The sequence below is a fragment of the Ovis aries genome, chromosome 1, assembly GCF_016772045.2.
Source record: "Ovis aries strain OAR_USU_Benz2616 breed Rambouillet chromosome 1, ARS-UI_Ramb_v3.0, whole genome shotgun sequence".
In the NCBI taxonomy this organism is placed as follows: Eukaryota; Metazoa; Chordata; class Mammalia; order Artiodactyla; family Bovidae; genus Ovis; species Ovis aries.
This window is the reverse complement of record NC_056054.1, coordinates 196954763-196968415: the sequence shown is the minus strand read 5'-3', so window position 1 is coordinate 196968415 and position 13653 is coordinate 196954763. Positions and strand designations below refer to the sequence as shown.

The 13653-nt window shown below is 37.1% G+C and overlaps 1 protein-coding gene across 1 annotated transcript in view; it reads left to right on the top strand.

The window, feature by feature from the left end:
- The first annotated feature begins 3467 nt into the window (after positions 1 to 3467).
- The window catches only part of OSTN (osteocrin), a 41390-nt gene continuing 31204 nt past the window's right edge, over positions 3468 to 13653 (top strand). Inside the window, exon 1 of the mRNA XM_004003038.6 lies at positions 3468 to 3534. The gene's annotated coding sequence lies outside the window, so the exon portion shown is untranslated. The remainder of the gene's footprint in view (positions 3535 to 13653) is intronic.

Sequence of the window (13653 nt, the reverse complement as noted above, 5' to 3'; positions counted from 1 at the left end):
TTTGGCCACCTCATGCGAAGAGTTGACTCATTGGAAAACACCCTGATGCTGGGAGGGATTGGGGGCAGGAGGAGAAGGGGACGACAGAGGATGAGATGGCTGGATGGCATCACCGACTCGATGGACATGAGTTTGAATGAACTCCGGGAGTTGGTTATGGACAGTGAGGCCTGGCGTGCTGCGATTCATGGGGTCGCATAGAGTCGGACACGACTAAGTGACTGAACTGAACTGAACCCTTGCCATGTGATCTAGAAATCCCATTTCTTTATATTTTCCCAGGTGAAATTAAAATATATATCCACTGAAAGGCTTCTATGTTAATGACTATGGCAGCTTTAGTCAAAATCACCAAAAACTGGAAGCAATTCAAACTTTGACCAACTGGTAAATGGTTAAGCAGGTGTGGCACATCCACTCAATAGAACGTTCCCATTTTAAAAAGAAACCAGGTGCTGGTACATTTAGTAACATGGATGTATTTCAGAAGCTTTATTCTGAGTAAAAGAAGCCAGACACCGAAGACTACATACTGTATAATTTCCTAAACCTTCTGGAAAAAGCAAAATTATAGAGACAGAAATCAGATGGGTGGTTACCAGGACCTAGGAGTTGGGTAGAGAATTAACTGTAAAAGGCAGTGGGGTGGGGGAGGGGGCAGCTATAGAGATGGTCTTTATCTTGATTGTAGTGGAGGCTACATACTGTCTCCATTTGTCAAAACTCATCAAACTGTGCACTTTAAAGGGGTGAATTTTGTTTATGTAAATTATCCTTCAATAACCCTGACTTTTAAAAAAAGCATCAGGAAGTATGGCATAACAATGTGGGGAACAGTGGCATTCACACTCAAGTTGATCTTTACAAGGAATGCCATTTGTATGTCTCTTAGTGCAATTTTGAGGTTAAACAACATGCTGAGTCCTTTATCTCTCAGGTTTGACCAGAGGTAAATACAACAGGAGATTGTGTCCAGGAAGCAGAGTGAAATCTCAGTGTTTGCTTCCTAGATTCCCTCCCTTGTAGATCACGCTTAACTACCTGTGTTCCTTGATGAAAAGTTACACTTCTGCCAAGCAACTTTCTCTACCAAGATCCCTCTGTTCTGGGTCCCTGTAATCTCACTTTTAATCCTTCCAGTTTAGAAATACCTGGCTATTATTGGGGGTTCAGTATACTGCACAATCCTTTCTCATTCCTCCACACCCTGCCCACAATAAATTATTCTCAAATTATTCAATTTGAATGTACCATTTCTTTATTGCCAGAATTCTGAACGATTCAGAAAGCTGTCTTCTGGCCTCATCACTTTTTAAAAAAAAGTTTTATTGGAGTATAGTTGCTTTACGATGTTGTACTAGTTTCTGCTGTATAGCAAAATGAATCAGTTATATGTATACATACATCCCATTTTCTTTTTCAATTTTCTTCCCTTTTAGATCACTTCAATCCATTGAGATGAGTTCCCTGTGCTATAGACTAGTTTCTCAGTAGCTATCGATTTTATGCACAGCAGTGTGTATCATTTTAAGTGTGAGCACTCTGGCTACCCTTTCACATATTTGATATTCAGTTTCTCCATCTGTTATACAATAATAGTAATAATAATGCCTCATTAATAAGGTTATTATGAGAATTAAGTTTTTAGTAATACTTTTTTCCTTTTTCATCTTAGTCTCTCTATTACTGGGTGTTTATTCTCCTTCAGTGTCTTCATATGCTTCTATTTCTACTCTCTTTTAAGTAACAATTTCTTTACTATATATAAATGTATAAGCAATTTACATAGGGCTTTATAATGTGGAGAAGCCTGTATAAATGGCTTAAATGTACCATGGTTATGTTCCTGGAATAAACTGTTTCTATTTCTACTGCTACAGAACAGTTAAGTCAAATTTTTGAATTAGGTCAACAAAATCCACAAATAGGGTGGAATCTTTGGACTGTCTAAGCAGGGATAGATCTGGAATAAATCAGCCACAGATATCACTTGTCAGCACTCTAAGGGAGGCCTTTCAAATAAGGGTAGAAGGCACATCAAGAATATCAGCTTCTAGTAGCATTATGGTGAATCCATTAAATCTATATTGAGAGTTTTCCATCATGTGGATTCAAGTTAACATAATTGTTTTATTGCAGTAATGTCTAAACAAGGATCCACAATTAGGCTGTATTTTTATCTTGACTTGTGAACTATTGCTGCCAACTACTCAAATTTCAAGCTTGTTGAGACATATGTTATCCCTGGAAACCCTTCATAAAAATGAAGCATTTTACTGTCCCACCAATTCAGTATAGTCTGGTCAGTTCTCCATCTAGATCTAAGTAAACCATGTAATAGTTCCTACACTAGCAAGTAGTATTTTAAATGGCTTTTAAAGTAAAACCAAAAAGAACAAACTTATTTCTATTTGTGCCAATTAATCTGGTTTGGATTCTCTTTTCCAGCTTCTTAAATAATGGGGCAGAATGAAGTTGTGGGAAAAGAACTGGATACGGAATTAAGAAGATCTGTATTTGAAATCTAGCTCTAATGCTGCTTCCTAGCTGTGTGATTTCATTAAATCATTTACCTAGCCTCAGTCTCTATCTGTCAAATGGGGATCTACTGGTGACTTAAGTGAGCTAATAATGATCTGACAACATATTCCTTTAAGGACTTAATAACTTATTTTTTATAATTCAGGTATGTAAAGTTTCAAATGTGATTAGTAAGAAACGGGAATGAAGGAAACCTTCAGACAGAGGCAGAAATGTTTTGGTTAAAAGGAAACTAAAATACAAGAGAACAAAAGCAAGATAAAAATGAGTACAATGTATGCATTTATAGCCCACGTGTCACAGGTTAGTATTTATAGGTTTGTAAGTGACAGCTTTCCCAGTATAGCAATGTTAATTATGAAGTAGCTGTCAGTTTCAAGCTGTGCACCTGACTGAGGCTGAAACTATTCACCATTTCCACACTTGATCATTTAATTTCAGAGTCAAAAATATACACCAATAAATCAGTTTGTGTTTCTGATTTTGTTTCCCTAAATCTTCTTTTGAAATGCCCTAATGACTTTCTATTTAATGAATATTAATGCATTTTATTTCACAAATGTGATTTGTATTTATCAGAGCTGGACTGAAACCCAGCAGAGGTGATGAGTCTAAGACTGAACACAATACTAAATGTATACTTAAATTTTCCAGAGCTGATTCTCCCGTTGCTACTTAAATTCCATGGTCAAAGCAATAAATGGAATAAATATGAAAAAGAAGAATAGGAGAGGGAAACAGAGAAAGAGAGACAGAGGTGAGGAAAGAGAGAGAGAAAAAAGAATGAGAGAGAGAGATTGAGAAGAAGCTTGGGAAAATGTTCAGTGGAAAATCTGTAGAAATGATGTAAGAGAAAGCAAAGGCAGGGATTGGAGTGAGGGGTGTATAACTGAGACTATAAAAACTCAGAGAGAAAACTCACCATCAGAGCTGAGTTTGGGAAAAACTGCACAGACAGGACTCTAAAGTTAGACTCTCCTGATTTTTCACAAGGTAAGTTAAATATAAAAGCCGATAAAGAGTTAGTCTTTTTCCTTTTAACTGCTTTTTTTTTCAAGTTTTTGAATACTTTTCAAATGCTTTGATTATATCTTGATTTTGTGAAAATTAAAAATGTTTTGGGGAATATTATCCTCTCTAAAAATGAGTAAAATATCTAAGATATTTTGTAATGCAAACTTAGGGTAGAGATAATTGTTTGCTCAGGCATTTTATATTTATTATATTGTTTTTGCTTTTATATTCTATTTCAAAATAAAGAAAAAAAGAACTCAAAATAATGATCCTATAAGAGTGTTAGATATATTAATTTTGCTTTTATCAAATATGTCCAGAGTTAAGAATATTTAAAGTTACAAAGTGGCCTGATTCTGAAAACCTAGGTAGAAAAGGAAGTTTCTCTCTTATCTTTATTTCTATTAAAATTAGAACTTAAGAAACATCCCTAAATTAACCAAATTATATGCTCTATGTTCTTCAAACCTATACTATCCAGTGCTTTTATTCTTATGAAACCCAAATAGGCAAATATGATACTAATAACCTAGTTTAAAATAGACTTAGGTCATGTTTCTTCTTCAGTATTGGAAGTTCTCTTGCTATTAATGATTGAATTAAGTGTTAATCAGAAACATATGCTTGAGTTCTGTTTAAGAAGAAATTTAAACTGTTGTTTCAAGTTTTGATCTGTGGAAACTGTATAGTCTACAAATTCAGTTCTAGCAAAACAAAATATGACTCCTTTGAATTCCAATTATAGGTTCTATAGGTTTAGGAAAGTGACTACTATATATTTCTGAGTTATCTCTCTAGAAATTAGATAAGCAATGATTTGTGATGATTTCAGTGCCCAGGGAAGCTATAGAATTGATAGCAGTATATTTAATGGTCTCCCACAAACATCAGGCACATTTTGTGTCTTCTCTTTAATATGGTATTACTCTTCAGCACTCTTATAGAACTTTTCTAAGGAGAACTTCCTGTAGATATGCATTCAAGTCTCCTCTTTATAAGTTAATTGAATGTGGCTTCATTCAGTAAGTTACTTATGGTATTTAAGGTTACTTGCTTTCTCCCTTTATTTCTCAGGGTTTTTAACTGATTCTGATACAATGAATCATGGGCAATAAAGAAGCAGTTATGCTTAGAAAATAGGTTTGGGGACCTTAGGGGTGCAATTTTATTCAAATATTTTCATGATTTGAACATTAGTTAATAAAATTAGATTGGAACAGAACTCAAATTGAGCAGTCTCAAAATATTATCCCAACTCTGTCATTATGCAGCTGTGCAACTTCAGGCAAGCTTAAGCACAGAGTGGTGCTCCGTAACATTTTGTTATCATTGAAAAAGACAAAAGAACCAAAAGTGCCAGTGATATTGAATGTGAGAATGACTTGGGAAGCTCCCACATCTATCAGTTTTCCCTATATTAGAGAATGAAGAATCAGTATCACAGAATCTTGGGGCTAATCCTTAGACATCATATAATTTAACCTTCTTACCAACAATTCATCCACTGTGATCACCCACCAGACAATCTTTGCTTAGATTCAATGTTATCAGAGGAATACAAGCTTTGGAGTCAGGAAAACAGCCTTCTAATCTCAATCCTGACTTCATCAGCTTTTACGCAGCTTCCCAGGGGCTTCCTTCTTTCCTAGTAAAACTAGAGTTTGTGTGTATACACACGAAGAGTCACAAGTTCCCTCCTACCCCTGGGCACCTCTCTACATGGGCCAACTTCTATGTCCCTGAAGATCTCTCTGGTTAGAGATGTTTTTAGCTGAGTTCTCCTCCTTTCTCCAGATAATTCTCAGGGCACCTCACAGGAACAGTGGTTAGCATCACTGGCCAGTAATTACTGGTGCTTTGGTTGGCATGAACTGGCTGCTGCTCAGTTTTGCCTTTTCTCCCTTATCGGTGCCTCATCAGCTCTGGTCTCAGCACAAAGCACACACTCCCTCCAGAACCAACTCTTCTGCCATGCTTCCTTCTGCTTACCCCCTCTTCATCCATTTAAAATCTCCCTTTCATCTCCCCTTCCTTAGACAAATTAATTACCTTTGAGTCTGGCTCTCTCCATTTACTGGGACTGAAAGTGAAAAGTGAAAGTGAAAGTCACTCAGTCGTATTCAATTCTTTGCGACCCCAAGGACTATACAGTCCATGGAATTCTCCAGGTCAGAATATTAGAATTGGTAGCCTTTCCTTTCTCCAGAGGATCTTCCCAATGCAATGATCCAACCCAGGTCTCCCACATTGCAGGCGGATAATTTTTCCAGCTGAGCCACAAGGGAAGCCCAACAATACTGGAGTGGGTAGCCTATTCCTTCTCCCAAGGATCTTCCCGACTCAAGAATCAAACTGGGGTCTCCTGCATTGCAGGTGGATTCTTTACCAACTGAGCTGTCAGAGAAGCCCTTACTGAAAATAGTAAATTCCAGTTTCTGATGATAGCCTCCTTCTTTTCTAAAACTCTATGTTCCTACGACACAAGGTTCTAACCATTGTGAAAAATGCACCTTTAAAATATCAGCTGGGCCACCACTGATAACTTGGCTGTTGGCCTACCAAGTAAGAGCTATGGCTTTCCATGGTCCTCTCCAAGAGCCTTTCCATGGATTTCTCTATGACTTCCCTGTGTTCCCACATTGATGGTTGCATTTCCTTGTAAACTCTGACTTGTCCATCCATGCCAGGGCACTAAGATGTTTAAAAAGTGGCATCTCTTCCTCTTCCATAGTCCATCCCTTACTGGCTGCTCCCATGTTTGTGTACAGTCTAGTTCCTGTAGTGAAGTCCTTAACTACAATAACACTCACGCTGGCTCCACTTCCCTTACACAGCCTGACTATGCTATACTGTCAACATTACAAAACCTGTGGGAAACCAAGACTCAACATAATTAGTGATTTTTAAAAAATAAAATAAAATTAATAGGATATTTTATGAACCATAAAACAAAATATAAATCATTTAAAATTCAATTAAAAATTTACTTTGGTTAATACAATAAGAGTTTGAAGAATAATTATATTTTAAGTGTAACAGATTTCTTCCCATTGCTTTCTTTTCATTATGATATTGTTCATGCGTGTGTGCTTGCTAAGTTGCTTTAGTCATGTCCGACTCTTTGAGACCCCGTAGATTGTAGCTCCCTGGGCTCCTCTGTCCATAGGATCCTTCAGGCAAGAATACTGGACTGAGTTGCAAGGGATCTGCCTGGCCCAGGGATCAAACTCACATCTCTTATGTCTCCTGCATTGGCAGTCAAGCTCTTTACCACTAGTATCACCTGGGAAGCCAGATATTGTTCATAGTTTTATACAAATATTTTAATAGAAATATTATGGCTGAAATTAATGATATTGCATAGTATACTATAACATTAAATGTTAAAAGTAATTGCCATTTATAACTCTTTAGTAAAATTTCCTTCCCTCAGTCAATATTATTTTATTATATTTTATTTTCTATCACTATGCTATAATTCTAGATTCCAAGGTCCAATTTTATTCCTTAAAATGAACAAGGATAAAAATTTTTCATAAAAATAAAAGAATAAAAAGAAATATTTTGACAAGTTGCTATTTTTAGAAGGCAATATCAGGATGTAGTGGTTTAGTCGCTAAGTCATTTCCAACTCTTGCAACCCCAAGGACTGTAGCTTGCCAGGGTCCTCTCTCCATGGGAGTCTCCAGGTAAGAATACTGGAGTGGGTTGTCATTTCCTTCTCCAGGGGCTCTTCCCAACCCAGGAATAGAACTCAGGTCTCCTGCACTGCAGGCAGATTTTTTACTGACTGAGCTAGGAGGGATGCCCCTAATATCAGGATAACAATAGCTACTACTTAAAAAGTTATCACTTTATGCCTGTCCCTTTACCTGTATTATTTCTAGTCCTTACAATAAGCCTAAAAAGTAAGTTTTTGCCGCATTTTCCTGGTGAAGATATTAAAAACAATGAAGCTAAGTAACATTTCCAGTCAAAAGTCATATTCAAGTCTGTGTAACTTAAGAACAACCAGTCTCTTTCTACTAACTCACTTTTCTTGGATTAGAAAGTATAACTACAATACCAGGAGTCAGGAGATGAGGAAGTAACCTGAGTTGGGTCAGTTCATCTATTAAAAAATAGAATTATAATATTTTCCATATAAATCATAGCTTGGCTATTAGGAGGATGATAGGAGATGGACGGATTTCAAAATAACAAAGTACCTTGCAGACATTAAAATAAAAAAGATTATTTACAACAACTGTACTTGAAGGAAATGAAAGAATCACAGAAGAGTCTGCTCTTGCAGGAGGAAATCATTGGCTGGGTAGGGCCAGTGGCCAAGGAGTTTTCATCTCCACCAGGCTGTGAGCAACTGGATGACAGAAAGAGTGTCTCATTCATGTTTATATCCCTGGTGCCTAATAAACAGCATATACCTAATAAATGAATCTTGTTGTTGAGTATTATAAAATATATTTTGGGCTTTTATTTATATTTTAGAGTATTTTTTCATTGATTATATTGTCTAATTTAATGTAATTGAAATGTAATTTACTATTTTTTTAAATAGTATTCATACATGCTAAGTCACTTTGCTGCTGCTGCTGCTACGTCACATCAGTCGTGTCCGACTCTGTGCAACCCCATAGACAGCAGCCCACTGGGCTCCTCTGTTCCTGGGATTCTCCAGGCAAGAATACTGGAGTGGGTTGCCATTTCTTTCTCCAATGCATGAAAGTGAAAATTGAAAGTGAAGTCGCTTAGTCGTGCCTGACTCTTAGCGACTCCACGGACTGCAGCCTACCAGGCTCCTCCGCCCATGGGATTTTCCTGGAGTGGGGTGCCATTGCCTTCTCTGGCTAAGTCACTTTAGTCGTATCTAAATCTGTGTGACCCCATGCACTGTAGCCCCCCAGATTCCTCTGTCCATGACACAGAGGCAAGAATTCCAGGCAAGAATACTGGAGCAGGTTGCCATGCCCTCCTTCAAGGAATCTTCCTGACTCAGGGATCAAACCCACATCTCTCATGCCTCCTGCATTGGCAGGTGGGTTCTTTACCACTAGCGCCACTTGGGAAGCCCATTAATAGTATATGCAAGTACAGAGAGGAGTAAAAAGTGAAGGAGGTGGTAACAGTCCACATTATCCTGATGCATATGTATACCATATTTAACTGCATTTATCCAACTTTACTCTCTGAATGCCTTTTCATACCACATAAAAATGGCTTGTACCAGAAGACCAAATAGCATGTGTATGTGCAATTCTATCTACATTTCCCCATCTCTAGTTTTGAAGATTCTTTTTCTCCCACTACTAACTGTTAGAATTAAACAACAAGTTCCCTTACCAGTATTTTACACAATCATACACGAAGTTCTCTTCTATTTCTAGAGGACATAGTTTACTATGAAGAAATTTACAATATTTCAGGGATCAGAATGCAAATTAGTGTTTGATAAGGAGAAATCTTAAACTTTACTGGAATAATGATTAAGGAATAAGGACACATGTCCCTCTCATTAGAATGAGAATCTGTGATATGAAACATGAACAGACTTACCAGGAGTTTGGCATAACGTCATCACATATTATTGTAGGTACAAAAGTTGGGCAAATCTCTTCCCATGACTAAGCCTTAATTTCCATATCACTTAGAATCTGTCCCACATTTCTGTTTTCCTACCACAAAGGGCTGCTTCATTCATTCATTCTTTCAACACGTAATACTGACTCCCTGCCAGGCATTATGTTGGGTGCTGAGATAAAATAGTGAACATGACATAGTTACTACCCTCAAGGAATTTACAGCAACATTTACATAGTTTATTTATCTAGGCTTTTTAATAATGTGATCTTACTAATATCATGGTAGGTTTCTACCTTCTTAAATTTGTGCAAGAAAGATACTAGCGGTATGGTTGAAAATTCAAAATCGAAAAAAAATTGAGGTATTTAACAACAAAGTTTTATGATTTGGGAAGGCAGTAGTGTCTGAAAAAGAACAAAAATGGTGCCAGAATAAAGTTAGTTAACATATGTATATTAGTAAATTATCACTCTTTCTGATTTGTAGTACTCAGGGAAAGTCATTTTAAAATGCAGATGTCTGCCACATTAAGAACACCTCACCCATACACATCTGACTTTATAAGCAATTTGTTTTGGAGATGGGAAAGCAATCCTTTATACTTTATACTTCCACAAATAAGTTAGACTTGAAGGAGCATGAAACTGAGAGGCTGAAAGCCTTACGTTGTTGTTCTGCCTCTTTAAACTGGCTTTGTGACTTTGAAAAAGTGACTACTGCTGATGGAAGAACAATGAGAAATGAGAAAGAATGCATTCCTGACATTTTCATTAAAAAAAAAAAAGAAATGTTGAGTTTCTCAGTCTCAATTTGCACCTTCGTTTCAAAATCATACTCAATATATCAAGCAAATGCCCATCACACAACCTACTGAAAAGAGCAAATTTCACTAAGAGAATGTTAAATAAAATAAACACCAAGTATTTCTCCGATTATTTCAGTGAGAATGATATATAGACAATGTATATGCTAGTGATAGAAGCAACTAGTTGTAGTTCAATTGCTCTTGGGTGAAAATCCTCAATGACTTTAAATTAAGTATTTGAGTTTAAGAGGATCTGAAACTAATCCCCACTTCTGAAGTTCTAAGTGCCTTAGCCATGTTTAGTTTTCTTGTTTGTGGAGCCAACTGCACCAAAGGTTGTGGCGTGGCATGTCAGCACCAGTAAAGAAGAGATTCCAGCCTCCAAGTCTCTGCTTTCCAGCAGGAGAGTGTCTCAAGCACCTGGTTTCTTCTCTCATCAATGAAACTGGAAACAACCTTAATGCCTGTTCAAGCATTAAGCACTCATTGAAGCATTAAGACTATCCCTATAATGTCAAACTGTTCTGTATCTTCTTGATTTTTAACATAGACTTTGCTGATTGACTTTAAAGATGGCCCCAAGTTCCCTAGGTCATTGTGGGTATAAGCTTTACTTTCCCTGGAAGGACTTGACTTCAAATACCTGCCTTGGGCTCAATAATAATCATTTTTATACAAAATGGTTTCATGCAAAATTTAGAGTTTCCATTGAAAAGTTTTACCTATGATAAAATAAGAATGATGCAATGTTTTTTTCGCAGATAAATGTATATCTTTATACATTCTCAATAATAATATTAAACATAAAAGTACATGTTTTATTGCTCTTGTTCCACATACAAGGCAAATCCTTAATGATTTGTGCCCATTGTAAATTAAACAATTATAAATTAAACAAATTTAATTAATTAAACTGTGAGATCATACATGAGGTTTGTTAGACAACTTGACGGTTTAGGCATCTTGCTCAAGGTTAACTAGCACAACAAGGAGCGTTATCCCTATCCTTCAAGTCTGATTCTGAGTTTTCCTCACCATCACAGAAATATATGTTTTCTATATATCTGAAATTTTCTATTATCAAAAAGTCCTATTTTTGCAACTAAAATAAGAACTTTTGATAACGGTAATAGTAATTTTGTATCCATTAATATATGAAGTAGGAAACAGCAACCTAGCCCAGTATTCTTGACTAGAGCATCCCACGGCCAGAGGAGCCTGGTGGGCTATATAATAGTCTTTGGGGTTGGTGGAATATAGTTCGTGGGATTGCAAGAGAGTCGGACACAACTGAAAAGACTGGGCCCGTCCACTAATACTAAGACTTGTGAGTACTCTGAAAATATTCAAATGATTATTTTACCTTGATAGACATACTATTAATAACAAATGCAGAGGAATAGGAACTCAGTCAAATCTTTAAATTTTTGACATTATGTGATTAAAAAAAAATTTAGTCATTTTCTGGCTGCATCAGGTCTTAGATGCAGCATGCAAGATCTTTGCTGGGAACACTGGCTGTGCCTGGGCAACATTAGTTGCCCTGAGGCATGTGGGATCTTAGTTCCATGACCAGGGGTTGAACCCACGTCCCTTGCATTGTAAGCTGGATTCTCAACCACTGGACTACCAGGGAACTCCAAAAATTATGTACTTTTCAAAAAATTTATAGCTAATAATGCATTAAATATTGCACAATCCTTTCTCTCACCCCCAAAAAGCAGATATAATTAACTGCTGCATACCGGGGCATCTGGATCCTCCCTCAGCTCTAACATCTTTGTTTCTAAAGTGCGGGAGAACTGAGTATGTGGTCTTAAGAATGATGAGAAAAAAAACTTCAAGTAAAAATTTGAAAGTAAATAGATATAGCTTATTTCATCTATTCTGTGCACATTTAACATCTCTAAAATTGGAATGCCTTACACTTGATTGCTGTTGCTGTCATTTAGTCACTCAGTCTTGCCCGACTCTTTTGCAACCCCATGAACCATAGCCTGTCAGGCTCTTCTGTCCATGCTATTTCCCAGGCAAGAACTCTGGAGCGGGTTGCCATTTTCTTCTCCAGGGGATCTTCCCAACACAGGGATCAAGTTTGTGTCTCCTGAATTGGCAGACAGATTCTTTACCACTGAGACACAGGGAAGCCCTTATACCTGATTGCGTGTCATAACTTAATTGATAGCATTTTTTTCTTTCTTAAAATACACTTTTAAAATAGAATCACTGCAAATGAAATCTTAAAATCAAAGACTTGAAGGCCCTCTCTTTTCAGTTAGAAATACTTTAATGACAAGTATTTTTATGTGAAAACCTAAACGCAAAGTATTATGAGTAGACTCACCTGATTTGAGGGAGGGCAGAAAGGTTTTCTCAGCCAAACCTACACCAACAACATACAGTGTCTGTGCTTCCATCAGAGAAGAGTCGGATTCAGCAACAGTCTTTACAAAAGCTGGAAGCAACTTTAGAAGTCGTTTGCCCAAAATCATATAGTGAAATAACAGCCAAGCAAGAGCAGGGCCTGAGTCTCAGAACCCCTAGCTCAGGTCTCTATCACACAGACTTTGTGTCAACCATTGTCCCTTAGACTCACCTTTACAATAAGGAAAAAGGTAGTTACTCTATTATCTACTATGCTGGAAGCTTTCCTCCATTACTAAAAAGATTCAGGTGAGCATGACTTTATGGAGAAGGGTAAACACTACACTGTAGAAGTAGCCTACAATATCGGGCTTTCCAGGTTACAATAGTGATAAAGAACCCACCTGCCCATGCATGAGACATAAGAGACTCGGGTTGGATCCCTGGGTCAGGAAGATCCCCAGGAGAAGGGCATGACAACCCAGCCCAGTATTCATGCCTGGAGAATCTTATGGACAGAGGATCCTGCGGGGGGGGCTACAGTCTACAGGGTCACACAGAGTCAGACACACCGAAGCAACTTAGCATGCAAAGGGTATGCTTTTGAATTTACTCTGCTTTTCAATTTTACTGTGGGAACAAGCTGACCTACCACTTGCCTAGAAGACCACCCCTGTTTTCAGAGAAAGAAGGTTTGAGAAGTGTTATGTGCAGGCTCACAAGGGCATTTCCCAGTGACAGAACTAGGGATCTTTCACAACATGTCCTGTTAAATCTCACTTAAATGCCTGCAATGCCACAGTGGAAGAGGATTTTTAAGTTTCATTACTTTTTTAAGTACTTTATCTTTAATTAAGACTTTAATTTCTGTTGAAAGTAATGTGGGTAGAGTCTATTTTGTATATTTCCAATTAAGAAATTAGTAAAATAAAACATCCAAAGAATTATATCTGGACTAAACCTAAAAAATTATTCCTCTCATGAATTTCTAATGGTTAGATCCACTATCTCTAAGTCAGACCTTGTTGAGGAGAAATTTCCTTAGTCACCTGAGTGATTTGGTTTTCTTCAACAACAGGCCTCAAAGACATCAGCAACCATCAAAGAATGGTTGCCAGTTTTTTCTTTTCCTAGCCCAGTCTACTTTAGAGATTATTTTTCATAATAACGATGACTCACTGCAGCATTGATGGTCAATAATTCAAACATCTTTTTCGTCTTAGCAGACTTCTCATTTAATCCTATTTTAAATATAATTAGATCAGAATTTTTAATATGTCAGTGTGCACTGTCGATGTTTTAAAGGAATATATGTGAAAGTGAAAGTTGCTCAGTCATGTCTGACTCTT